Here is a 26,503-nt window from a genome sequence, read left to right as displayed (position 1 = left end):
ACATTGCTGGGCCATGGATAATTTACTGTCTACCACAACCCCCAGATCCTTCTCCTCCAAGCTACTTCCCAGCAGGTCAGCCCCTAACCTGTACTGGTGCCTAGCATTCTTCCTCCCCAGGTGCAGGACCCTGCACTTGGTTTTGTTGAACCTCATTAGGTTCTTCTCTGCCCAGCTCTCCAGCCTGTCCAGGTCACGCTGGATGGCAGCACACTATTATCTGACTGAATGTTTCCCCTAATACTTTTTTTAGCCCTACTTCCCACAGCCCCACAAGAAGTGACCAGCCCTTCTTCACTTTCCCAGCCTCCCCCTGATCCACCACAGGATCCCAGCGCCTCCCCTGAGGTCTGCTGGTGCCCATCCTTTCCTGCTCTTCTGTGGCATCTACTCTGCCATTACTGCAAAACTGAATTACTGCCTGAAGGACCCTATTTCCAGAAAAGTATTATTTTGTCTGTGTGACTGAGAATTTTCAAGGCAAGACTAGGGCTTGTGCCAAAACTGTCAATACTATTTAAATAATCCGGTTTCTTCTCCAGCATTTATGTCGCTTTTTCATTTCCTCCCCTCCCTCCCGCCACCTCCAGTTAAATTATGGAGAGCAATAATGTCCACTTGCTAACTGCAGTTAACTGGAAGAAACCAAGCTCTTTTCATTTCTCTCAGACAAGATCCACTTTATTCCCTCCATCGTGCAAACAACCCTTCCCTGTATCTGCTCCTCTGCAATTAACTCTTCCTTGAGCATTCACAGCCAGAGCAGAGCACAACACTCCAGCAGAGCACTTGTTGGTGAGACTATATTCAACGGAAACGTCTTGTCTTCTTCATTGTGGGAACATATTTGTGTATTTCTCAGTTGTAACGCAGTTGTTGCTCATACTGGTCCCATGATTGCTGCTGATTACATCCAGCTCTTAATAACTCAGCTCTTTTTTTCTGGTCGGGTCTTTCTTAGTAATGAATACCTACACCACTGCAGAAGATGCTTTTCTATTACTTCCTGGCCTCACAGTCCTGCATTTCCTATTGTTGCCCTTTTTTTTCATTTCTGTTACTGCACTTTTGAAGACTATCCCTTTCTTCCTGTTTGACATACAAAGGTGTCTTTGAACTCAGTGCCTTTCAGCTTGCCTTCTCATAACCTCCAACCGCGCCGGCAGCCACCCCTTGTGATCCTGCAGACCACAGCCCTCCACATTTTGTACACGGAGGCTACTGCAGACTTGGAGGCGAGAGAAATGAACAGATCTTTCTCCAGCACTTTCCTACTTAGCACTTTCACATTTCTAATTTAACTTCTATCATCTGTTCTCTTCTCTGTTAAGCAAGAAAGGTGATTGCATTGACACAGACCATCTGTGTACTTTAAGGTGTAAGAATAAAAGATGTTCTTCTGTCATAACAGAAAACAGTCCAAGGGAGCTGTGCTTTAGGTATCAGTGTCAAATTTGTCTTTGGACAAGAATGCATTTGGATCTTCTGTTACTTCACAGAAGTTCCCTTCGGTTTTGCCTTAATACTGTGCAACTACATTTTCAAAAAGGCTTTGGGATAATAGGTCTATTTATCTTAATCCTAATAATAAACATAATAAAAGTGTTTTTTCAGCTTACAATATCTCGCCTCTGAAATTACTGAAAGTCCCTTGCTGACATCAGCTCTGAAGAATTCCTGATGCTGGTTAGATTTACATCATTCACTATTTAAAGCAGGGGAATTCAGCTATAATTACACCAGTGTAATGCCCCAAAAACTTGTAGGATAATTATTTGCAAGCTTAGTACCATATATTTAATTCCAAGAACTGTAATTTGCTCAATCTGTATTTATTAACATTCTGATTTATCTCTTTATACTTATTTGAAGACTTTAGTTTTGTAAAGATCAACAAATAGAAAATACAATAGTTGCTAACAATGTTTTACTGAAATGATGTGGAAAGTTTGTTTTGAGAGAGGTAAAGATGGCAGGGCAAGAGGACTGTAGACCTAGAATGACATCTGAAGTGGCATAAAGATGAGAAGTGTTCAAAAGATGGGATGAACATCACCAGAAATTAAATGGAAAACAAGAACAAAACGGGCTATAAAGAATATGAAACAGGTAGAAGTGGAAGAAACTGGAGAGAACAGGGCAGCTTCTGTACATCTCCTTCAGACACCTCACTTCGGTGCTTTTTGTAGCCCAAGGGCTCTCACCCTCTGCAGCAGACATCGGGGCCAGGAGCAGCACCACTGGCACTGAGAGATTTGGGTGGGCACCAGTAATAATGTCTACAGCACTTTTTATGATAAAAAGATTTATTTCGTGACACACCCATACAAAGCTTCCCTACATGCAAACTTGAAGAGAAGGAATGAAGACTCTGGTGGAATGGCATAACCCAGAAGTGATTTCTGCGTGTCAGGTAGTGCGGAGCCTCACTTGTGTCCCACTTCAGAAGCAAGCTGATCAACTCTCTCGATACAATTGGTATTATTATTTACATTCTGGAAAAGTAAATTGATTAATGCAGTTAAAAGTGCCTAAAAATAAGGTTAACAATTCTGAAGTGTTATATACATACACCATGGCAATTAAGTTGTTTGGCTTCATAACAGTGTAGCCTAGAGGCAAAACAGTAAAACTGAGCGTTGGTGGGTGTTTTCAAAAATGTCAGATACTCAAGCACATAGTGATTGAATGAAAAAGCAAAGTATTACTAAAAATAAAAGATTTCATAGAATGTTTATTGTTAAATTCCATGGTTTTCAAACTGGAAGAAGGAAGAATTCTTATTATTTGAGAAGCATGATTAGGAAATAACATGTTTGACTGAAGTAATGTAACATTATAGCATTTTGAGAAGAAGAATGAGTTTATTTTGTCCCTGCCTATGACAGGGGTGTTGGAACTAGATGATCTTCAAGGTCCCTTTCAACCTAAACCATTCTATGATTCTATGATTTTTTCAATTAACTTCTAATGCTCTCCAAAGTTCCTAATCCACTTTAATGGCATGCAAAACAACAAGGACTAAACCCAACTTTACTATTTAATAAATTATTAGGTGGCATGTTCAATTGTTCAATACAAGAAGCTCCTACCTAACAAGGACTGCATAAAAGAAACTATATGGTCTTCTGCTATGTCATTCTTGAAGATATAGGTTAAAAAGTATTGGATGCATCAAAATATGCATCGGGATGCAGCTAAATAAGAATGAGCCCGCTCAGAAATGGTATTACAAATCTACTGAAAGATAATTTGGGCAAAGAGAAATACTTTTCACTTTGCTTAGATGAAAGAGTTCTGAAACTATATTGACAATTACAGTTAAATATCTGTATCATATTTTATTAAAAGAATAACTAAGCTCCACAAATAACAAAATCAAAGCAGTTTGCGAAATTAATGCCTGAATTTTATTTTATTACATCAAAAAACGGGTATTTCCTAATAAATGGTGAACCAAATCTGAGATACTTGTGGACTCTTACCCTTATGAAAAAGTAACTGGGCATTCATATCACAGAATCACAGAATTATCAGAGTTGGAAGGGACCTCTAGAGATCATCTAGTCCAATTCCCCTGCTAAAGCAGGATTGCCTAGAGCACATTACTCAGGACTGCATCCAGGCGGGTCTTGAAAATCTCCAGGGAAGGGGACTCCACAACCTCCCTGGGCAGCCTGTTCCAGTGCTCTGTCACCCGAACCGTAAAGAACTGTTTCCGTGTATTTGAACGGAACTTCCTGTGTTCTAACTTGTGCCCATTGTTCTAACTTGTGCCCATTTCACTGCCACACATGGAGCAGTTCAGATAAAACAAAACACTTAAGACCAAAATTTATTAAAAATAACAAATAAATGAAAATTGTAAAGAAAATATAAAGGCAATTGTTTTGCAAGCACTGAAAATCACTAGTTCAAGATACCTCTGTGTCGCCTCAAACCAGGACACCTTGGAACAGGGAATTCCTGGTATTCAGTGACGTTGATGAATAAAAGTATGGGACAACTTAGTCATATGCCAGTGTTTCAGTTCTTTATTCAGACTTTGGAAGAGGTAACATTACGGCTAGCCTCCACGGGGCAGAATTATCCATAACTGTGTCATCAACAGTAGCCCACGAGCTTCATGTGTTTTGCTAGTTTTAATCTTGATCTCTAAACAGTAAATTATCTATTTCAAGATCATGAAAAAAAGGGCAAAGTACGCTTGAGTTTCAGGAGAAACTATTTTCAAGGATTACATCTGAAAAATTAAAGTGTTTCCTGTTACTGAAGCTACTTTGATAAGAAAAAAGCATTTTCACAACAGTGCTGACAGTAACTAGGCAACATGGAGGTATTAAGTATTTTTTTCAATTTATTTATTTCATAAGAAGTTTAATTATTTTTTTAAACTTTGAAAAAACACAAAAAAAATCTAGAAAAAAATATTGACATGATCCAGTTCATCGTCAATCCTGATAAAGCTAAATTTAAAGTATTATAAATGCAGAATTCTGTCCATTTGGCTATAAAGCATGTACAGATGGAGAAGATCAATTATTAGCTGAATTCAATTTGTAAAAATTATGTCGGATTGGCTCTTCACTCTTCAATATGAAACACCAAGTGTCAACATCAAAAATTAAATCCTAAGAGCCTAGAAATTCTTGCACATTAATTTTTTACCACTGATAATGTGAAACTTTTTGAATCAATGTATTTCTCTGAAAGTTGTTCTTATTTAAGAATTACATAAAATGCAATACACTTAAATGTTGTATGGAGTAAATGAGTGTGACATGTAACTGTCAAAGCAGCCACATTCAGGTCCAGGATTCTGATGCTTCCCACAGATCTGCAACAGCAGACATCACACAAAGTCCCTATTTTGCCAGCTACTCACTAGCGCCTCTACTCTTAGGTAAATTGATTTTTCACTAAGTTGGTCTTTACGGAATCACAGAATCACGGAATCGTGGAATCTTCAGAGTTGGAAGGGACCTCTAGAGATCATCTAGTCCAACTCCCCTGCCAAAGCAGGATTGCCCAGAGCACATTACTCAGGACTGCATCCAGGCGCGTCTTGAAAATCTCCAGAGAAGGGGACTCCACAACCTCCCTGAGCAGCCTGTGCCAGTGCTCTGTCACCCTCACCGTAAAGAACTGTTTCCGTGTATTTGAACGGAACTTCCTGTGTTCTAACTTGTGCCCATTGCCCCTCGTCCTGTCACTGTGAACCAATGAAAAGAGCCTGGCTCCATCCTCCTTCAACCCACCCTTTAGATACTTGTATGCCATAATAAGGTCTCCCCTCAGCCTTCTCTTCTCCAGGCTAAAGAGTCCCAGCTCTCTCAGCCTTAGACCCCCAAAAAGACCCTCCAAAAAATTTGCCACCATTGGGTAAGGCATTCCATGTTGTAAATGGGGAGGTGAAGACAGTATTCTAAGAGGGATTATAGGCTGTTAAGTGAGGTGTTTCATTTTACCATCGCTTTCATAAGAATCCTCGGCACCACTCTGCAGAACTTGGCCTTTCCAAACACCAAACAAGAAGAGAGCAGGAGTCAGTCATACAAAAGGCCAGGCATACCGGCAGATGCCTGCACAGGTGCCTCGCTCAGGCCTTCTCCATGGCTGCCACCTTCCACTCACCATTTAGGGTCCAACACCCTCATTCGGGGACAGACACTGATGGGGAGAGAGGAGAGGAGAGGAGAGGAGAGGAGAGGAGAGGAGAGGAGAGGAGAGGAGAGGAGAGGAGAGGAGAGGAGAGGAGAGGAGAGGAGAGGAGAGGAGAGGAGAGGAGAGGAGAGGAGAGGAGAGGAGAGGAGAGGAGAGGAGAGGAGAGGAGAGGAGAGGAGAGGAGAGCAATGAAGGGAGTGAAGGAAAGGAAGACAGCAAATCAGGGGGGAAGAGGGGTTTGAACAAATAGACAAAGAAATTAGAGTACTACTGAAGACTGACACGTAAGCCCCAACCTTGAATTCACAGATCCCACATTACAGGCAAATGCCTTTACAATGAGACCAGAGAAAAATGCACGATAGAGACAATCTCCACCCTTCCTGAGTAGAGTGGGGTCATCCTATAAGGTGTGGAAGCCTTAACCAACATGAAGGCACTTCTCTGCAGGAAAGACCCCTTTGGTTCCCGTTTCACCCCTCTCCCAAAGCAAGCGGGAACTCTACATGGGAAAGGCGTAAGCAAGAACTGTAATCTAGTCCCCTACCAACCGATTCTCTGAAATCAAGTTGCCTAAAGTTGTGACCTAAATTATAACTGAAAGGCAGGATATTTCAGAATTCAGAGTGCATGGCCAACCTTAATACAATTCATTTTGCATCTACTTTGCAAAATGCAAATACCCCATTTTTTTGACTAAATACAAGTGCTTGCTTTTGCAGCTTAAACCTTTCTCTGGTTTTTGTACCTGTCTTATTCCTCAGGAGATACAAACTAACTCTGATCTGTTAAACACCTCTATGAAACCTCAAGGAAAATCTGACCTTGAATCTTCAGTATAGGCACAATCAGACCAGGCAGGGATTCAGCACATCACAAATAGTGCAGAGAACAACTTCTTCATGAAAAGGTTACTCTCTCATTCTAGACTTCCTCTGGAATAAAACTGATGTAACAGTGTGTCATGGTTTAGGCCAAATTGGCTACTGGAGACCTGGGAGACCCCAAATGGGACCGACAGATGCTCCCCTCTACCCCTCTTCAAAGACAGAGGCAGAGGAGGAAAAAGAGACTTATGAGTTTAGAAGGAACTAAACTAATGAAATATTAATAATAAAATAAAAGGAAATAATGAAATCTATACAAAACCATATCAAGATCCCGAGATGACAATCACGACACCGGCTGGCACTGGGGCAGTCCCAGGCTGGACTTAGTGATGGACAGGAACTGGATTCCGGATCTGGATTCAGGATCAGACAGAGTCCTCCTCAGACATTGGCCATTGAAGGAAGAGAGCTGACCCTTTGATCCCTCAGCTTTTATACTGAGCATGAGGCAGATGGGATGGAATACTCTGTTGGTCAGTTTTGGGTCACCTGTCCTGTCCGCTCCTCCCCGCAGGTGGTACCCCACTATGCTTTTCCGCTTCCGACCGTACAACGGGGCAAATAACAAAGCTGGTTGGCCTTGGGGGTTATAGCAATAAGTCTAAGCAGGAGCCTCTCTGCATACCATGCCTGGGCATCAGCTCTAAACATTGGTCTTATCACTCTGAGACAGTGAACACTGTGTGCACAATACGCCGTTAATTTCAGTAGTTAGAAGAGGCCCAGCTAAGAAGCGAAGTTACTGAACAAAATTGGTTCTGTTTTACCTCAAACTAGGACACAGTGCAGATTAGTTGACCCTCCTAATTTAATAGAAACACAAAAAATACTCCTTCTGATGCATAAGAAGCTATTTCATAACTACTGTAGAATAGCATTATGTGTTATCAAACTAATTTTCAGTGGTTTTAAAACACGATTTCTTCAAACTAGATACTCTATCCTACAAAGCAAAATGTAATTATTTCACAACAGCCCACAGCAACCTTAAAAGCAATTTAATTTTTCAATAAGCTTCACAGATATAATTTTAATTGTAACTTAATAAGCTTAAAATAACCATAGTGTGGATATAATCAACCCTCCTCAGAGTTCCTTAGAGTCGCTGTCCAGAGAAGATTTAATCTCCGCAGCCACAGCTGAGCAGTACAAACTCTCTCCTATTGAGTGGTAAAATGTACATAGTGATTCACGGTGGTTTATAATTAGAGAGATTAGTATTTTATAGCCATGGATACCACAGAGTGTGTTTCTCTCTAAAAGAAAGATCTCCCTCCCCATGAAAGGGACCAGAAAACTAGAGTGAAGCCTACAGCTATTTAGCACTCAGTGGGAAACCCTGTACCACTGGAAGGGTCAATCACTCCAGCAACAGCAAGTGTTTCCAAGCAGCCCCATCTATTGGCGTTCACCCCATGGAGCCACCTGTAAGGTCCCAGGAAATACTGGCAGAAGACAACTTTCCTTTTTCTATTTGTAGGTAACGAACCCAGTTACATGGAACTGCTCAGCATTACATTTTAATCTACAGTTCCTTCGGGTTTAAGGTACTAATTTCTGTCAATGATCTGAACTTTCAAGTTGCTGTGCTTCCTGGAAAGGTGCTCTCAAAATTTAAACAAACTCTCAAACGACTCAACAATGAGCTATTGCTGTTATACCTGGTCATGAATCACTCTACAGTCCCACTTGAGATTTAAAAAAACCCTTTTTCCTACCTTTGCTAAACAAAGGGAGGGAAATACAAAAGGAGGGAAATATATGAGGGAAATACTAAAACAGAAAGATGCAGAAGTGCTCACACTGGGATCGAGGAGGAAGCTTATGTCTCCAAATTGAAGACCCAAGTCAGAAAGCTTTAGTCTATGACTGCCAAAACTCCCTAGTTGGATGGGTGGGACCCCAAGTTCTCTTGGCACCCTGTGTTTTGGTGCACACTGAGAGCAGCACAGTCCAAGAGCACAGCATCTTCCTAAAACCCATATTAGGCCAGACATTAGGCCCCTCATGCTGTCATTTCTAGTCTAGTTTAAACCCCAGTAGACAGTGTTGCAACTCTGCAGAGTTGCACAACTTTGACTCAGGCATGTCAGACCCTGAAAGTGAAGTAACTCCTGCCCCAGCTTTTAACAAGACCCTCAAAATAGGCAAAGTTTTTCATGGAGATGTAAAACCAGAAAAGCATATGGCCTGATGCGAAGCTAGAGAAGGTCCATCAGAAAGCCCCATAAAGGCCATGGAAAGCCACTTGCTGATTTCAGCGTGATTTGGATCAGACTTTTATTGCATTACTTACAGCTCTGGAATCCACAGGTGTAAAGCAGCCCTGCACAGAAATCCGTTAACAAGGAAATAAAAAGGGAACACCCTGTGATTTCTCATTCCAATTACAAATTTTGAAGCTAAGGCAAATAGTCAAAATAAATATGTGTTTTCACAGCTGCTCATAATAGCTTAAAATACATAAAGCTTGAGTTATAACTGATTTTTCTACTTCAGAACTGCATCATAACTTCCGCCCCCGCACGCATTTGCTCAGAGGGCCTGCTAAAATAAGTTGCCAAGAATGGGAGTGCATTGCCATCTGCTAAGAGTCAGATAAGACTGGAGCGAGCTTTACCCACTTCTTTTAAAAAATCTTGTCCTCATATTGCTGTCAGTTTCTCCTCATCCTCTGTCTTGACGTGACCTATTTTCAGTTTCTGAATGAATCCTGAGGTCATGAATAACAGGAAGACTAATAACTTAGTCAAGAATCACTGAAGTCAGAAAGGAAGAACACTAAGTGGGCAACAATGTCTGCCTTCTTATAACTACATGACTGCATTTACATTGTCTTATTTACAGTTTCAGTACATTTTATAACCTGCCAATTGTCAGTGTTGCAGGTCTGTGTTCCTCCTCCTTCCTTTCAGAAGTGATCCTGTAACGTAACAGTTGTCGTTCCCACAAAGCATTTCTTCATATCATATGAGTATTTAGGATAACCCTTGTGATGTGTATCTCAGTTATTGCTTACTTCAGAGAAGTTTTGACTATTCTGTGTCATAAGATGACTCTCAGAGAAAGGAAAGCTGTAGCTTTGTCAAAGTTTATAAGATACTGTGGCTCTGCAGTTACTTCTCCAGCATTTCTAAACAAGGTTCCAGCATGGAGCTGCACCAATAATGGTGTGTTTCTTTTTCATAGTGGGAATGTACTAACCCATCATGAACAGCATCTCAACTGTTCTGAGTATTTCTGATTTAACAGTTCTTCTGGTCAGTGAGAAAACGTAATGGGACTTCTGCTGGATAAGGAGAAGACTCCAGCAAGCTACACAGCCCAAGGTGACAATCAGATTCCTTCAGAGAAGGAGATATTCCTGTACTTGCCAGCTAAATAAAGGAAACAGGAAAGGTCTCCTTTGTGTTTTGGTGAAGAAGAGTCAGAGAAGCAAGTGGGAACAAAGCCAGACTCCTAGGTATACAGCTGAGATAATGTATCTCCAAAACACCCATGCAAAGCAGCAAAGATGCATCTCCTTGGAGCTGAGATTAAATACATCACTTTCTGCATCTTTCATAGGCATGTAATTCTGAAGAATTTAATCAAAGGCAATATATCTCCTAAGCAGATACCACATTAGCGCAATTATGTATGACAATTATTGTTCCCACAAATTGATATTATATTAAATTTTAATAAAGCCATATGACCGGCGTCCTCTACTTATCTCTCACTTACGCCCATTTTCTCTCTATAGTGTGGAGGCAGAAAATTTTCCCAAATTAGTGTAAAAATTTCTTTTGATTTCCTTCACTGTAGTTCAAACATCAAAGTCCACTGTCACTTATCTGAGATGATCTGGAAAACCAGTCTGCTCAAAAGCAGTCTGCTTTCATTCTTTGCAAAGGAGGTAGAATTTTGTCTGTTTTGCCTAATTGTAAATTTTGCCAGTGACAAATTAGGGTCTGAGAAGTTCCATGTATTGGATTTCTGAATTCTGTTTATATCCACACAGCCTGTATTATATTCTCACATTTTCCTCATTTAAATGCTTTCATCTGTGATCCAGAATAGATGCAATAGTGCCAGAGGTCTGAAAGGCAAGATAGGGAACAAAAAGATTCCTCAAATCTTTCCAGTTTGATATCTTAAATTTAACATAATCTATCCAACTGCTGGATTTACAGTAAAAGCTTATGACAAAAGAACAGGTGCCTCAGCCTTTCAAACTACATTAGTCAGTTCAGTATCATGTTCATGGACGGGCTGTGCAAAGGGAAAGCCTGAAATGACAGTATTGCCTGAAGAATAGGAAGACATTTCTCTACGTCCATTATGTGATGTATTGGGATATGTTCATGTTGTTTTCAGTAACATTATTCTTACCAGTACTCCTGTAGCTGAAAGCAAGAATTACAATCCTAAAATTTCAAATGCTCCTGATAATTTTGTACCCCGTAGTTTGGAAGTCATCTAGACCACCTTAGTGAAAAACAAGACCCTCAAAAGCTAAAAAGCTTTTTTTTCCCTAAAATGTGTATCTAGAACAATAGAACTGATTGGACTCTGGTTGGTAGAAGTGAGTATTTGGATCATGCCTTCTTTGCCAAATGGTGCACGATCCCCTCACTTGGCTTTGGCGGGGGGAGTGGGGGAGGGGCAAGTAAGCATTTGGGTACAAAGTCTTGGAGACATAAGTCTTGTACTGTGGCCTTGAGCATGTGTCAGACATTTGTTATGCTCTGAATGGGGATAAGAAAGGGCATTAGGCTGAAATTTTATGCATCATTATTTCTTTACTAGAGATTGAGGTAGGACCACATCCTGCAGTTGCTAGACCAACCAATGTGGGATTCTTGGATCTAGAGATCACAGAAATGCTTTGGAAAATTCAAGGTTTGTAACTCTTCTTTTCCTTTAAAAAGATCAGTGATTAACTCTGATTTTAGTGTTATTCTTAGCTTGATCTGTTGTAAATGAGAAAAGAATCAAATACAGACATTTCCACAAATAACAGTTCTTGTGATGATAGCTGCAAAATTTTTTCAGAGTTCAGGTAAGTAGAGAGAAGCAGCCAAATAACTGGAACTGAAACACGGTAGGCAATAAAAACATCATAAATTTTCAAACACAGTAAGAGCAAGAAGTATATCAGAGTCCCTGCAGAGACAATAGATGTTGAAGCTACAACAGAAAGACTCAGAAAAAACATGAAGCCATAGCAGAAAACTAAGTGTATTTTGTAACTGCACTTGCAGGGGCCGGGGGAGGAACAAAATAACCACATTTTTATGTAAGCACATGGAAGATCTGTCTCAGCTCAAGGTGTCAATAGTTACAGAGTGAAAAAAAGAAAGAGCAGTAACCACTGGATGGAACAAGATGGTAGGAACTCATCATTCCTAAAGGTACTCTCAAGAATAAAAAAGCCAAATCACTAAACCCCTTAAAACTGCCTCAGACTAGAAAAGTGGCAACAGTTTTTACAAAGGCTTTCAAAAGAGATTTAAGGAACTCTAAGCAAATAACCTCAACATCTACACTGGGGAAATCGATAGCAACTCTTCTAAGGAACAGAATTGGCAGGTACAAAGAGGGAAAATCAACACAACCTTCACAGAGGTCAAGCATCACAAATCTCCTGGAATTGCCTGATTATACTTTTAATAAACAAAGCAAATGCATTTAATATAATCTACTTTCATTTCCAAAACACATCTGGCAGGACTTACTGTGAGAGGATTTTAAAGAAGCAGACTAAAATGAACAAAAGCAAAGGTCCTCACATGGCTACATGACTAGAAAACCAAAGGTACAAATGCTTACTCAGTTTTCATGTTGTGGGAGGTCACTATGAATCTCTCCTTGGGGCCACACTGTTCACTGTATCTAAAAGTGGGTAGACAGCATAGAATCATAGAATTGCTGAGGTTGGAAGGGACCATTAAGATCATCAAGTCCAACCATTAACCTACTCTGACAAAAACCACTTCTAAACCATGTCCCCAAGTACCACATCTACCCTTTTTTTAAACACCTCCAGGGATGGTGAATCTACCACCTCCCTGGGCAGCCTGTTCCAATGCTTGACAACCCGTTCTGTGAAAAAGTGTTTCCTAATATTCAATCTAAACCTCACCTGACATAACTTAAACCCATTTCCTCTCGTCCTGTCACTTGTCACCAGGGAGAAGAGGTCAGCCCCCACCTCTCTACAACCTCCTTTCAGGTACTTGTAGAGGGTGATAAGGTCTCCCCTCAGCCTCCTCTTCTCCAAGCTAAACAACCCCAGTTCCCTCAGTTGTACCTCATAAGATTTGTCCTCCAGACCCCTCACCAGCTTTGTAGCCCTTCTCTGGACACGCTCCAACACCTCAATGTCCTTCTTGTAGTGAGGGGCCCAAAACTGAATGCAGTACTTGAGGTGGGGCCTCACCAGTGCCGAGTACAGGGGGATGATCACTTCCCCAGTCCTGCTCACCACACTATTCCTGATACAGGCCAGGATGCTGTTGGCCTTCTTGGCCACCTGGGCACACTGCTGGCTCATATTCAGCCGGCTGTCCACCAACACCCCCAGGTCCTTTTCTGCTGGGCAGCTTTTCAGCCACTCCGCCCCAATCCTGTAGTGCTGCATGGGGTTGTTGTGACCCAAGTGCAGGACCCGGCACTTGGCCTTGTTGAACCTCATACCATTGGCCTCAGCCCATCAGTCCAGCCTGTCCAGATCCCTCTGCAGAGCCAACCTACCCTCAAGCAGATCAACACGCCCGCCTAGCTTAGTGTCATCTGTGAACTTACTGAGGGTGCATTCAATCCCCTCATCCAGGTCATTGATAAAGATATTAAAGAGAACAGGACCCAGCACTGAGCCCTGGGGGACATCACTTGTGACTGGACACCAACTAGATTTAACTCCATTCACCACCACTCTCTGGGCAAGGCCATCCAGCCAACATGCATAAGGGTTGTCAACATCTGTTAACAATACCAAGCTGTGCAAGGTAATAGAGATGCCAGCTGACTGCAGAAATGCAGAAGGGTCTTACCACTAAGTGACTGAGAGAGAAAATGGCAGATCAAGTTTGGTGCAGGTGAATCTAAAATGATACAGAAGAGGAAAATAGCAATTGTATGTTTATGATGGTAGGCTCTGAGCTGGCAATTGTCATTCAGGAATGAGGCCATGGGGCAATACCATGAAATAGCTCAATAACTTTGTATGAAATCCAAACCATTATTTTAAAAGTACTGGAAAACAAACAAAAAAAAAAAGTATCACAGATCACAGTACAGGCAACTACAGCTTCAATAATGCAGGAAGTTCTTTCTCCTCCAGACCAAAATGGTAGGAAAAAGCATCACTAAATGCTCCTTGTTTCTTGCATTCTTACCTAAATATCTGCTATTGACCCCTCTTAGGGTTGGCAAAGGTTCATGGGCCTGCTATGGTCTAATGAATATTATTTTTATTCTTTCATATCTTACAGTTTATCCACCTAACAAAATGTGTTCCTACCACTAGTGTAACATAATGCTTCAAACCCAGTAAGTAGTGTAATATGAACACTTCCAGTCCCAGTGACTGCTGAAATAATGATTTCAGACTTATCACAAGTCCTTTTAACCTAGCAGAGCTTTTTGTGTATATACAAGCCTGAACAAACAAAATAGCAGAATTTAGAAAGGAAGAAGCACAACGCTATTTGTCTTTATGCCAGTTCACATTTGCTCCTGACAGTACAGTTTCTCACTGCTTTTCTCTACTGTCTAGCTCCCTCAGAGACATTTTTCTATGGTTAATATATCTCATGTCATTTCCCAGAGGCTGTGTCACTGTATTTTCCAATCCCTGTGCGTGGTGAAGACATCTGTGAAAATTATAAACACCCACCCTGAAATTGCAATCTTAAGTTAGGCAAAATTCCTTTTTGAATAAATGGGAATGGCCCTTCTTGAAAAAAAGCCGGAGGCCTGTAGACGCAAGTGGAAGAAGAACTTGGATTGCTTTAGAAAAAAATGAAGTGAGAGCAAGTGTTTTTCAGCACACTATGGATCAGAGCTGCAATCTGATCATTCTATCCACTCAGTCCCCTTGGAACACAGTATATTCTATTATCTCACCAATAATCGGGTGGTCTCATTCTGAACAGTGTGATTTCTCCTAAATGCAGTTAGAAAGTTTCATAGCTAACTGTCTGATTTTCTCTTGTTTCTAATTCAAAGCAGTATCTTAAATTGACACTTTGGGATGTCACAAGTAAAACTTAAGCAAAAGATGCAAGAATAGGGGGTGACTAAATACATCTCCCCTTTACCACCAAGTAAGCGCACAAAAATCTGATTCATACAGATTCATTGTACAGGCTGCCAGGACCCTAACTAGACAAGAAGATGCTCTCAGTACCGTATCTCGATGATTCAGAGAAGCATAAGGACAGAGAGGACCACAAGAGTACCACAGAGGTGCTGCAGAGGTCAGTGCCTTCAGGTGACGTTAACAGCCATTGACCTTCTCCAGGCAGAAGGGAGTCTGCTGGTAGGGTTAAGAGAGCCTTCCAGCTTGTATTTTCCTTGTATTTTGTTTCAGGAATGTTTTCATGCAAGATGTGCTGAAGAACCAGTGGGTGCTACAAACTTATTAGAGGACATCAGTGAGAAATAGTGTTGCCTGAAAGTTGCACTGGAGGGGGGACTGGTTTACGTCCTGACAGTCACGCTAGAGAGAATTTAAATCCGTTTAGTGACAGAAGGAAAGTGTGGGTGCCAGCGGTAAGTATATAAAAAATTTAAATGGCCAGCTGGTTTTCTTGATTTCATGATCTTCTCTTTCAGCTGTTAGACATGTCTGTCGATCCCTTTGCAAAGGCTGCTTCATGGAGGAAAGGCTGCCACCCTCCACCTCAGACCCTTCAAGATCCTCTGATAGATTTCATAAAGCATATGACCAAAAAGCTGCTTCCTGAAATGTGGACAGGAAAGTTTCTACCCCAGCAACTCAGCCAACTGAGATGGAAAAAAGAAGGTAAGCACCCTATAAACACAAAACTTCAACATGAAATAGCATCCCCAAATCTTCCCCGAGGAGTCTGGGCCTGTTCCCGGCTGCCACCATTGCCCAAGCACTAACTGCAAGATGTGAGTCCCAAAGCCCTCCCTGGACTGCACCTATGGGCAGATGGCTTTGGAGGTATAAAGTCTTTCGTTTGGAGGGACTTGGTGTTTTTTGTCTCAAGTATATATCTGACTAGGTGCGCCAAAAAAACTTATTCATTCCCTTCCCCTCAAGAACACCATGGCAGAAGTAACGTGAGTTCCCATCTCTTTAAGGTGGTGATCTGAAGAACACCTTTTTCTCTCCCTTCAGGACAGAAACCTAAGTGTGAATGTAAATGGACCCGGGACAGGGCATTACTGACTCTGGCAGTCCTGACTCCTGTGCTGTCCATCCCCAGGGATAACTTGTGGGAAGCTAGGACACGCCATACCAGATTCCTGCTGAGTACTTACACACCACAATAGGTGGTGCCAGGCTAAGACTGGGACCTCACGCTGGGCTGGGTGGGTGACATGGGGCCATGCACTATCCTTTCCTTCAGCAGCATTTGGAAATGTATCTCAGGTAGCCGAAGAAGAGGCAGGGCTGGAGTAATGGGGAAGCATGAGAACGCTTTGTGTCCAGAGGGAGACATCTCCTCTGGTTTCTCTTCTTGGCACGCTAGCTGCATGTTTGCACATGTACATGGGGGGTGGCTGATGCTGGTGCCTTTTTGCAATGCAGTAGTTGGCTGGGACACCTTTTGCTGTCTGATGAGAAAGGGGCAAAAGACCTAAGCACATTGGTTGCAACTATATCCAGTAGAAGCTGAAAGACCAAACTACTTCATCTGAATATGCACTGTACTGGCAAAGGCTATCCAAACATCCTGGGACCACTCTGGGCTCCGATTTGGCTAGTCACTAAGCAGATTTGGGCTACTAACAACTCCACCTCAGATATCCCACTGTGGTATCAGAGCTCGGGGATGTGCCATACATACATACTGGCTGAAGGGCAAGCCTGGGTGGTTTGGATCTGGCATTCAAAGTACAGAGCTCATGATGTTGTCAAGCACACTCCCCGAGCAAGGCACTGTGGATGCTCGGGGAATGGGATCATGGGAGAACATAACCGACATGGTTAGTAGAAAACAAGCTTCCTGTTCATCATTCCAGTCTTTTTACTTTTTGATAGTTCTATTGCCAAAAAATACAGATTTTCAGCAATCTTACTTCTCTCTCCCGTATAGGCAATCGAAACATGAAGCTGAACTAATAGGTGTTACATGGAGAAATTCAGAGCAGATTCTGCATCATCTGAAATCACTTGTGCTGTTCTTTGTTCTTTACTTTGGACCTTTTTCCTCATTACAGATTGCATTTCAGTCTTTAGAGCGTTGACAGGTAATACATATTTTTAATATGTGTCCACGGCAACATTTATTTCATTAAAACTTACTGTATATGCCATACTGGCAACAAATTGACAGTATCTAAACTAATTCCAAAAATAATAATTACACCTTTCCCCATTGTCAACAAAGAGATCACTATCAACATCCCTAGCCTCAGATAATTACTCAATCCACTCCTGAACTTAATTTCGGTCTAAAACTAACCTCTTCTAAGAAACCACTGAGTGACTGTAAAGCTTTGTACCACTAAAGAGTCATGAAAATTAGTCTGTAGTGAAGTAAGAAATGAAGTGACTATGAGACCAGAGAACTCTCTACCAAGGATCTCAGATCCACATTTCAAAACCAGCATCAAATGTCTTTTAACAAAAGCAGTGTGGCTGAGTTCAGCCTTCTCACACATTTATAAAGTTGGAATAAATGGCCTCCTCAGTGCTTTACAGATTAATATTCACTTTCTTGGGCTATTTCTATGATTCCAGTGGGATTTACTATGCCTCTAGTGATGGCCTCATTCTCATCTAAATGCAGGATAATTGTGTATGATGATCACTGAATGTGTTTCCGTCATTCACTGCCTTATTTTTTGGATCCTTCTCAAAAATTGCATGGCCCCAATGCTCCCTTCTGGGTTAACTCAGCCAGGGGAGGATTCTGTTGTACACAGTATATATGGTACTAACATACCGCTAATGCTTCTAAGTCCTGCCTAAACACATGCATGCTGTCTCCCATATTCCTGTAGGGAGCATGTTTTACCTTTTTCCTGGTAAGCACGCCAGCACTGCTCCCGGCAGCAGATTGGCTTTCCTTGCCAGGTGAACACAGAGTCAATAACCTGCTTCTTCTTGGGAAGATTCAGTACAAATTAGCAGGTCACTTCAATGAAAATTAATTGCTTCATGTCCTGCCCTAAGTGGGCTTTTTTTGCCAGTGACTTCTAAAACTGGACAGAACTCCAGAAAACACTCTGTGAGGCCTTACTCTTCATCCTGACAGGAAACTGGATAGCCTGATAAGTATATCCTTTTTGTGTTAGACTTCAGCACCTGTGGCCTCTCAGACATCAGGCCAGGTAAAAGGTGTCTAGCATCATCCTAAAAAACATATTAATCTTTACTTGGATATTAATGAGGTTGTAGAGATCTGATGTATAATTCCAGCCCATGCCTCTAAGATAAGTATGTGTGAAGCAGTTCAGTCATCAAGAAGACATGATTAAAGACACTGAGTGATTCTATCTGCCTCACCCTCATTGTACCAGCCTCATTCCCTACGCTTTATTAATGAGCGCACCATTGGAAAATCTGTTACCAATGTTCTTCTTAGGCAAAGGTCACAGACTGCATTAGCATTTGCAATACAGCAGTTTTTCTAGAGGTTGTGCAAGTCAGTCACTTACCAGACAAGCTACCATATAAAGAACCCATCATCTTTCTCACATTCACTCCTGCCTAGGCTCAGGGCAGAATCTATCAGAAGTCAAGAATTTCATGAGCATCAAGAAGTCAGTATTATCCATAGTGCTCACATCTCTTCCGTGACACCCGTTTTCTACAGAACACCTGCTTACAGAGATCTGAAAGGCAGCACAGTTGAAAGTATCTAGCTGCCAGCACATCTCAACAAGTTTCTATACGTTTGTTTTCCAATGTGATTTTGTGCCTACCACTAAGCTCTCAAATAAATGTCAGTGCTGTTCCCAAAGCAGCAGAAACACTGCTCACAAGACAAATGGGGAAGGAAAACACAACAGCTTTTTTTATAGTTACCAATCTTTACAGAACTCTGAGGTCAAGGGATGATGACATTCAGATCTTGATAATGAACATGACATTTTCACAGTTACATTATCTTCTCTAAATGTCAGGACAGAGTACTCCAGTCACAATACATCAGTGTGCTCAGAGGGGAACTGGTCCCTCACACCACTTTTATACCAGTTTGACTTCACTTACATTAATAGAACTGTAAGATAAATAAATAAACAAATAAAATTGAAAAGAGGAATACAGCAGAGGGATGGAGCCAATAATGGCTTCTGAATTTCTGTGGGGAACATCTCCCTAAGTAAGACATCTTGGACACTGTAACAGTTGTAAAGATGCTTATATTTTAGGAAGACATCAACTCAGCCATTCTCTAATATTTCAGACAGTACGATGTCTGGGGCTTTTCTCAGATGTAAACCAAAACTGACACTTTCCCTGGTGTTCGGTACCTCTGTAAATGACCCTGAAAATTTGAACTAGACTTGCAGAATGACATTTACAAACTGGTAAGCAGAAAATGAAATGAGCAAACCAAAAAGAAAGAATCAACACCCAAAATATTGACGCATAACCTTCAGCACAATCAATGCAGAAACTTTAGCCTTTTTGCTCAGAATAATTGGTTGAAAATATCAGACAGATACGGGCACATGGACAGTTAGAGGAGCTATACTGCTAAGACCATCTGTCATATCACTTTCTGGTACACATGCAAAACCTCTCAGTGAAGCTAACACAATCTCTGGCTCCTTATCTCTATTTGTCTTTGACACATCACATTATTAGATTCAGAACCTGTAGTACAAGACAAAGGAATAATAAGGGAACACTTACATTTTTGACCTCTGCTTGATTCCCCCCATACTCTCATAACAATGTTCATAAATCCATAATGATATTTTTCCTTTAAGTACTTTTTCAAAGGTATAATTAAATACATACATACATAAATATATTAATACATACATAGCTTTGACAAACTCATGCGTCTGCAAATTTGAGTGAAAAAATAAATATGTGTAATTTGGCAGATGAGAAACTTTCCTTTAGAAAGCAGAGAAGATGACAAGGGTGTGACAGGGTAACCAACTGAATATGAGCTGAGACCGATTTAATTTTAGCTGAGAGCAAAAATGCAACCTTACAGTGCATTAACAGATGCTACGCCGTAGAAGTGGTGAAGCGGTAATCATTCGGTACATAGCATTTTGTCTGGTCTTCATGTCACACAGACAAAGGTTCAGAAAGCTGTTCAAACAACAGTGGCACATCCAGATACAGCTTTGTTGTGGAAGAATTAAAAGCACGGTCTATGAAGTTTCTCTAATGGAAGGCAAAGACAGAGCTTGATCAGTCTCTAGAGATTTACGCAGGAGAAAAATTTCTGAACGTAGATGGATTTTTAAGCTAGCAGAGGAAAGAAATTATGAGATTTAACAGTAGATGTGGAAGCTGGAGCCTTTGACGTAAAAATAGGTGGAAAGAGTTAACAAGGAATTTAATGATTTCTTTATAAATGTGGTGAGTTTTCTTTAATTTATAGTCTTTAAAGTAAAACTAGATGCAGTTCTAAAGGCTATTAACAGTCATGGCAATTAACAGCTAGCAGAAATGACAGTGAAGAATAACAAGTGATTTTCTTATAAATAATAAGCTTCTTTAATTCAGTGCATGTTTAAATCATGGCCACCATAACCAGCAACAAAACTTACAAGACATAAACATCATCACAAGAAATTTTAAAAACAACATATTATGGTTAAATGTGTTGACCAAGAACATACTTGGGACAGTTTGACTTCCAGCTGACTCCTCTCCCAAAGCCAGTGGCTTTTCACCATTTAAAGAAAATCACACATTGAGAGTGTATTTCCTACATGCAACTGCTCAAATGTGTTTTCTCTGTTGATGTTAACCACTAGCAAGAGAATATAGAATGATAGAATCATAGAATCATAGAATGCTTTAGGTTGGAAGGGACATTGAAGATCATCAAGTTCCAACCCCCTGCCATAGCCAGGGACACCTCCCACTAGACCAGGTTGCCCAAGGCTACGTCCAGCCTGGCCTTGAACACCTCCAGGGATGGGGCCTCAACGACTTCTCTGGGCAACCTGGTCCAGTGCCTTACCACCCTCAAAGTGAAAATTTTCTTCCTAATGTTTAATCTAAACCTGCCCTCTTCTAGTTTAAAGACATTCCCCCTCATCCTATCACTACATGCCCTTGTAAAAAGTCCTTCCCCAGCTCTCCTGTAGGCCCCCTTTAGGTACTGGAAGGCCGCAATAAGATCTCCCCGGAGCCTTCTCTTCTCCAGGCTGAGCAGCCCCAACTCTTTCAGCCTCTCCTCATAGGAGAGGTGCTCCACTGTAAGTAATCACATTACGTACAGAGAACAAGCAAGAAGAAAGTGTCCATTTTCAGATGAGGCAATGGAGCAAATAAGAAGAGCAAGAAACTCAAACCAAGTTAACCCTGGTCTGATGCAAAACCTCACCTATCCAATGGCTGGACACAGCTCAGCAGGATCCACAGATATCAGAGTTCAGCCACACGGAGATCTCACCAGCAGACATGCAAGAACTGTGGGCAGTAACTTCTGCTCGCTTCCTTAAATAAAGTGCATTTCTCTCGTACAATGAGCCTGATCTGTTCAAATTAGTTCTGCTTGCAACAAATGGTAGTTCTGATAGATGATGCCTTACATTAGCATGACAGCAAGATGTAAGCATTACCTGTTCTTTAGCATGTATAATACAGGTCTGGAGCACTGAGGGAATGGGGTTGTTTAGCCTGGAGAAAAGGAGGCTCAGGGAAGACCTTATCGCTCTCTATGACTATCTGAAAGGAGGTTGCAGAAAGGTGAGAGTCGACCTGTTCTGTCAAGTAACAGGTGATAGAACAAGAGCAGTCATGCTACAGTCATGATCTGACGATATTTTGTATATCTTTGTGCATTGCATGTTTTTCTAAAGGGCAGTTATTAGTTCCTGAGAGCTGTAAGCCCTCTGCCATAGTGTCCCGCAACATAATGTGTTTAAACCAGCTCCCAGAGGAAAGGCTGTCAAAGGGGCAATCATTAAAAAGCTTCTGAGTTTTGGTTCTCCACAGAAACGTAGTGGAATGCCTTCTTTTCACAGTTCTTTAGAATAAAACTGTTAAAGAAAAAAAAAAAAGTGGGTTAATTCTCAGTGCTGGTCCCTCACAACCTATTCTACCTCCCAGTTAGCCTAAAAAGTCTTCTCTTCACAGGGTCTTCTCCAGAATTCTTAGGGTAAGCAGTGCACCTTCCTGAACTACAAGAGCATATCGATTACCTCCTATGCAAGCCCTTTCAGCTCTGACAGCAGGTGCTAGTGGGTTGTTGGACCTGTACATGCTTTCCCCTTCTCTTCGTCACAGCAGGCCAACCTTCATGCTCAGTCCAATCAGCAGAGCTCCCACGGGGAGGCTGTCGCAGTGGAGATGCCGAGAGATGCTTTCTGACCTTCTCCATATAGACACAGCAGGGTAGTTACTCCAGCCCTCCCGTGTTCCTTGTGCTGGAAATATCTATCTGCTTAAACTCCATGACACATGATACAGCTGTGCTCCCTGCACACTCTTCATCTTCGTAATTTACAGCTCAGCAGACTCGTGAAGGGGCAGGGGAAGCAGAAAGAGGAAAGAAGTTAATGTTCCTAGTGCTCTGTGGCTCAGCAGGACTTTAGGTTACCACCTCTGTCTGGTTTTCGCTGTTGCGTATGTACCTCACCGCCTCGTCAATACAATGCAGGGAATGATTTTCACAGGAAACATTCCTAATCCCAGTTCCTCTGAGTTTGAATTGTATGCTTGTTAAACCTCTTTCTCCAAAGCTGCCTCTATGGACATTTTAATGTCATGAGTGGACTGTATTAATGTTGAAGAGCAGTGTTTGAAACCCATGCTCAATCTTATTCTAGAGTAACTTTCTCATGCGGACAGGCCCTTCTGCCTTTCTTTCCATTGTCCTCAAGCCAGTAGAACTAGCAGATCTGGATGTAACAAGGAGGGAGGCGAAGCAGGTCAGGTATCACACCTGCAGTCCCATTTGTGGCACCATAAACAGCTACATGAGACAATCAGGTGGGGACAGATAGGAAAACCTACAACTTCATGCAGAGCAAAATGGCCTGAACCCACGAGAGCTGTGGCTAAAGAACCATGTTCGAGCTAAAGGCCAAATGAGTACATTTAACTTCCACAGGCAGCCATGCACCTCCCACATAATGAATTGAACTTATTCAGAATCCAGTCTTTCTCGCATCATTTCTCTGTCATGCTCCATTTCACACCTTTGTTTCTTGTTTTTCTTTTTTTTTTCTAAAATCCAAGGAATTCCAAAATTACATGAAAACTGCTGGAGTATTTCTTAATTCATTATGTTAAAAAAACCCAAACAAAACAGTACCCAGGAAACATTTGTCCCAAAATGTTCTTTGAGAAATGAGATAAGATTTGTATATTTTAAGTAGTCTGACATTATACTGTTCCAAACTAGTGAAGAGAAAAGCAAGAAATTAAGTTCATAATGGTAACTAATTTTAAAAAACAATATGGATTGCATCCAATAAAACTCAAGTTAATCCTCAACCAGATTCTTTCACATGAAAACAATCTTTACTTCAACTGCATCAGGACCAGTTACAAAGCTTTGTTATTTTTGGTAGTAATAGTAGTAATCATAGCAGTAAAAAAAAACAGCTTTAGTAATTTAAATGGCATTTCAAGCATTTTAAAAGCACAATTTATTTTTTACATTATTGAAAAGTGATTAGTCATTAATTTTGTATTGTTTGAGAAAAGCTTTAAGAGTAGTTTTCTAAGATTGTAACTCTATATATGACTTAGATGGTGTTGTTAAAGTATAAGCATATTCTAATACTAGTCTTTGCACTGTATTCTTTTAAATTCACATGGCTTTACAGAAAGGCTTTCAAATGTGCGAGATGGCACAATACATTTACATAGCCATATATTTACGTTGCAGAGACCCTTACAAGCATGAGGCAGGTTCATCCAACATTATCTACCCAAGTAAACAGTCATAAGTCCTCCTTCGTCGGACTATCTACTTTAAAGCACATAGAAGTCATCTGGAGTCAAAATTACCTCATCAAGGAGCAGTCATATTAATGATTCAGACAGGGTAGGCACTGAAGTGAAAATAGCTCTGTTAGGAATTGCATTGCACCATGGAGGGAAATGCTACCAAAAAAAAAAAGACAGAAGCCCTTCAAAGACAAGGGAAAGGAGCAGAGAGATAAAAGTGAACAAAATACAGCAGCAGCCTAGAGCAGACCAGAGTTTCTTAGTGATTTGCAAACATAAACAAAAGACACTGAATATATCATAAGGGCCTAAGTGTTTAGTTACCACAGAAAGTCACATTCTCCCTCTGATCCCCATGCAACTTTCCTACTGATGTCAATAGCTAAGAGCTTTGTGCTTTGTGGAATTCACTGGCCTGATTTTATAGTCCCAGCCACATGAACTATGTTATGCCTTATCAAATTGTGGCATTCATTATCACAACATGCCAGAGAAATTATACGCATAAATAGGTTTAAAATAATTAAACAGATTTATGCAGAGAAGATCTATCAGTTACTATTAAACATGATTAATATTTAACCTACTGACTTTAACCTACTGATGCCAGAAGCTAGAAGGACAAACCAGAGGAAGGAGCAATCTGTACCTCTACTGTTTCTATGTGCATCCACTACTTACCACTGCTTGATAGAACCCCAGATTCATTGAGGTTGGAAGTGATCTCTGGAGACCATCTACTTGAACACCCCCACTCAAAGCAGGGTCACCTAGAACAGGTTGTTCGCAGCTGGGTTTTGAATATCTTCAAGAAGGGAGACTCCACAGCCTCCCTGGGCAACCTTTTCCATGTTTGACCACTTTTGCAGTGAGAAAGCTTTTCTTACGTTCAAACAGAATTCCTCATTTTTCTATTTGTGCACTTTGCCTCTCAGCCTGTCACTGGATATCACTGAGAAGCCCCTGGCTCTATCTTCTTTATTGCCTCCCATCAGGTATTTATAAACACTGATAAGGATCCCTCAGTCTTCTCCAGGATAAACAGCCCAGCTTTCTAAGCCTTTCCACATATGGAAGATGCTTCAAGCCCTTAATCATCTCCTTCATGGACTTGTCCCAGTATGTCCATCACATTCTTGTACTCCCCCTCCTTTTCTTCCCAGCTTGTTTCTCCAATCCACTGCAGCTACCCTATCATACTGATGTGATCACAGCGAAATTGTAACCCTGCAGCTACACGCAAACCTGTAACTCCTCCTGTTTGCTCCCTGTGCCGCATGCACTAGCATACAGGCACTCCAGGGAGGCACTTGGTCATGCTGATTTAGTGACTTAGTTCAACCTTCAGTCTGATTCTGTAAGGCTACACTACAAGGTTTAACCCCAGACAGCAACTAAGCACCACGCAGCTGTTCACTCATTGCATCCCCCCCGGTGGAATGAGGGAGAGAATCGGAAGTGTAAAAGTGAGAAAACTCATGGGTTGTGATAAGAAGTTTAATAATTAAAAAGAAGTAGTAGTAGTAGTAGTAGCAGTAGTAGTAGTAGTAGTAGTAAAATGTGAGGAAAAGAGGGAAAAAGTAACAGAGAGAAAAATAAACCCGAAAAAAGGCAAATGACGCAAATGAAAACAATTGCTCACCACCAACTGACCAATGCCCAACCAGCACCTAAGCCGCAGACACACACACACCCCCAACCTCCACACTAGTTTTATTTCTGAGCATGATGTCACGTGGTATGGAACATCCCTTTGGTCAGTTTGGGGTCAGCTGTTCCAGCTGTGTCCCCTCCCAACTTTTTGTTGGCCAGGCAGTGTGAGGAGCAAAAAAGGCCCTGACCCTGCATAAGCACTGCTCAGCAGTAACTAAAACATCCCTGTGTTATCAACACTGTTTTCAGCACAAATCCAAAACATAGCACCATACAAGCTGCTATGAAGAAATTTAACTCTATCCCAGCCAAAACCAGTACAGCTACTCTTATAAACTGGTGCTCTGAGATTTTAGCTTCTCAGGGTCAATATTGTAGGTAATTACCATAAAATCATAGGCACAGGAGGAACCTGTATTATAAGGTCATGGTCCTATACCTTACTCTAAATACTATTCCTGAGAGATGTTTTTATTAATATATTCTTATGGCGTGCAGTAGTTTCAAATATCAATTATCTCATTAAGTGCTTATCTGTCCTTAACATTTGAATGCTTTTCCATAGTATTTAACCTAAGTATTCTTTGCTTCAGCTACAGTCCAAACTTTGTTCAGCTAAAGCTCCCAGAAGGAAATTCTGTTCCTTCTTCAGCAAACTCGAAGCACAGTCTATTGACTTCTTCCTTTCTGATACCTTTTAGATATTCCAAGACAACCCATCTCACTGTTATTCACGTTCCTTTAATTTTCTTTTCATTGGCTGTGCTTTCCTGTCCCCTGACAAGTCTGGCTGCTGTTGCTGGGACTTCATCCAACCAGTCCACCTTTTTCTTGATGTGCTTCCCCAAAACTGGCATAATAGAGCAGTGAGACCTGCCAAACAGAAAAAGTACACTAAGTATCTTTCAGATGACACTTACCTTGTTCACAATAACATACCATTATGGACTCCCATTTACTTTGTGACTTCTAAATGACATAATTTCAAAACCTTTTCATGGAACATAAT

Source organism: Vanellus vanellus (assembly GCF_965231255.1).
Source record: "Vanellus vanellus genome assembly, chromosome: 1".
NCBI classification, from domain to species: domain Eukaryota; kingdom Metazoa; phylum Chordata; class Aves; order Charadriiformes; family Charadriidae; genus Vanellus; species Vanellus vanellus.
This window is presented reverse-complemented; position numbering follows the sequence as displayed.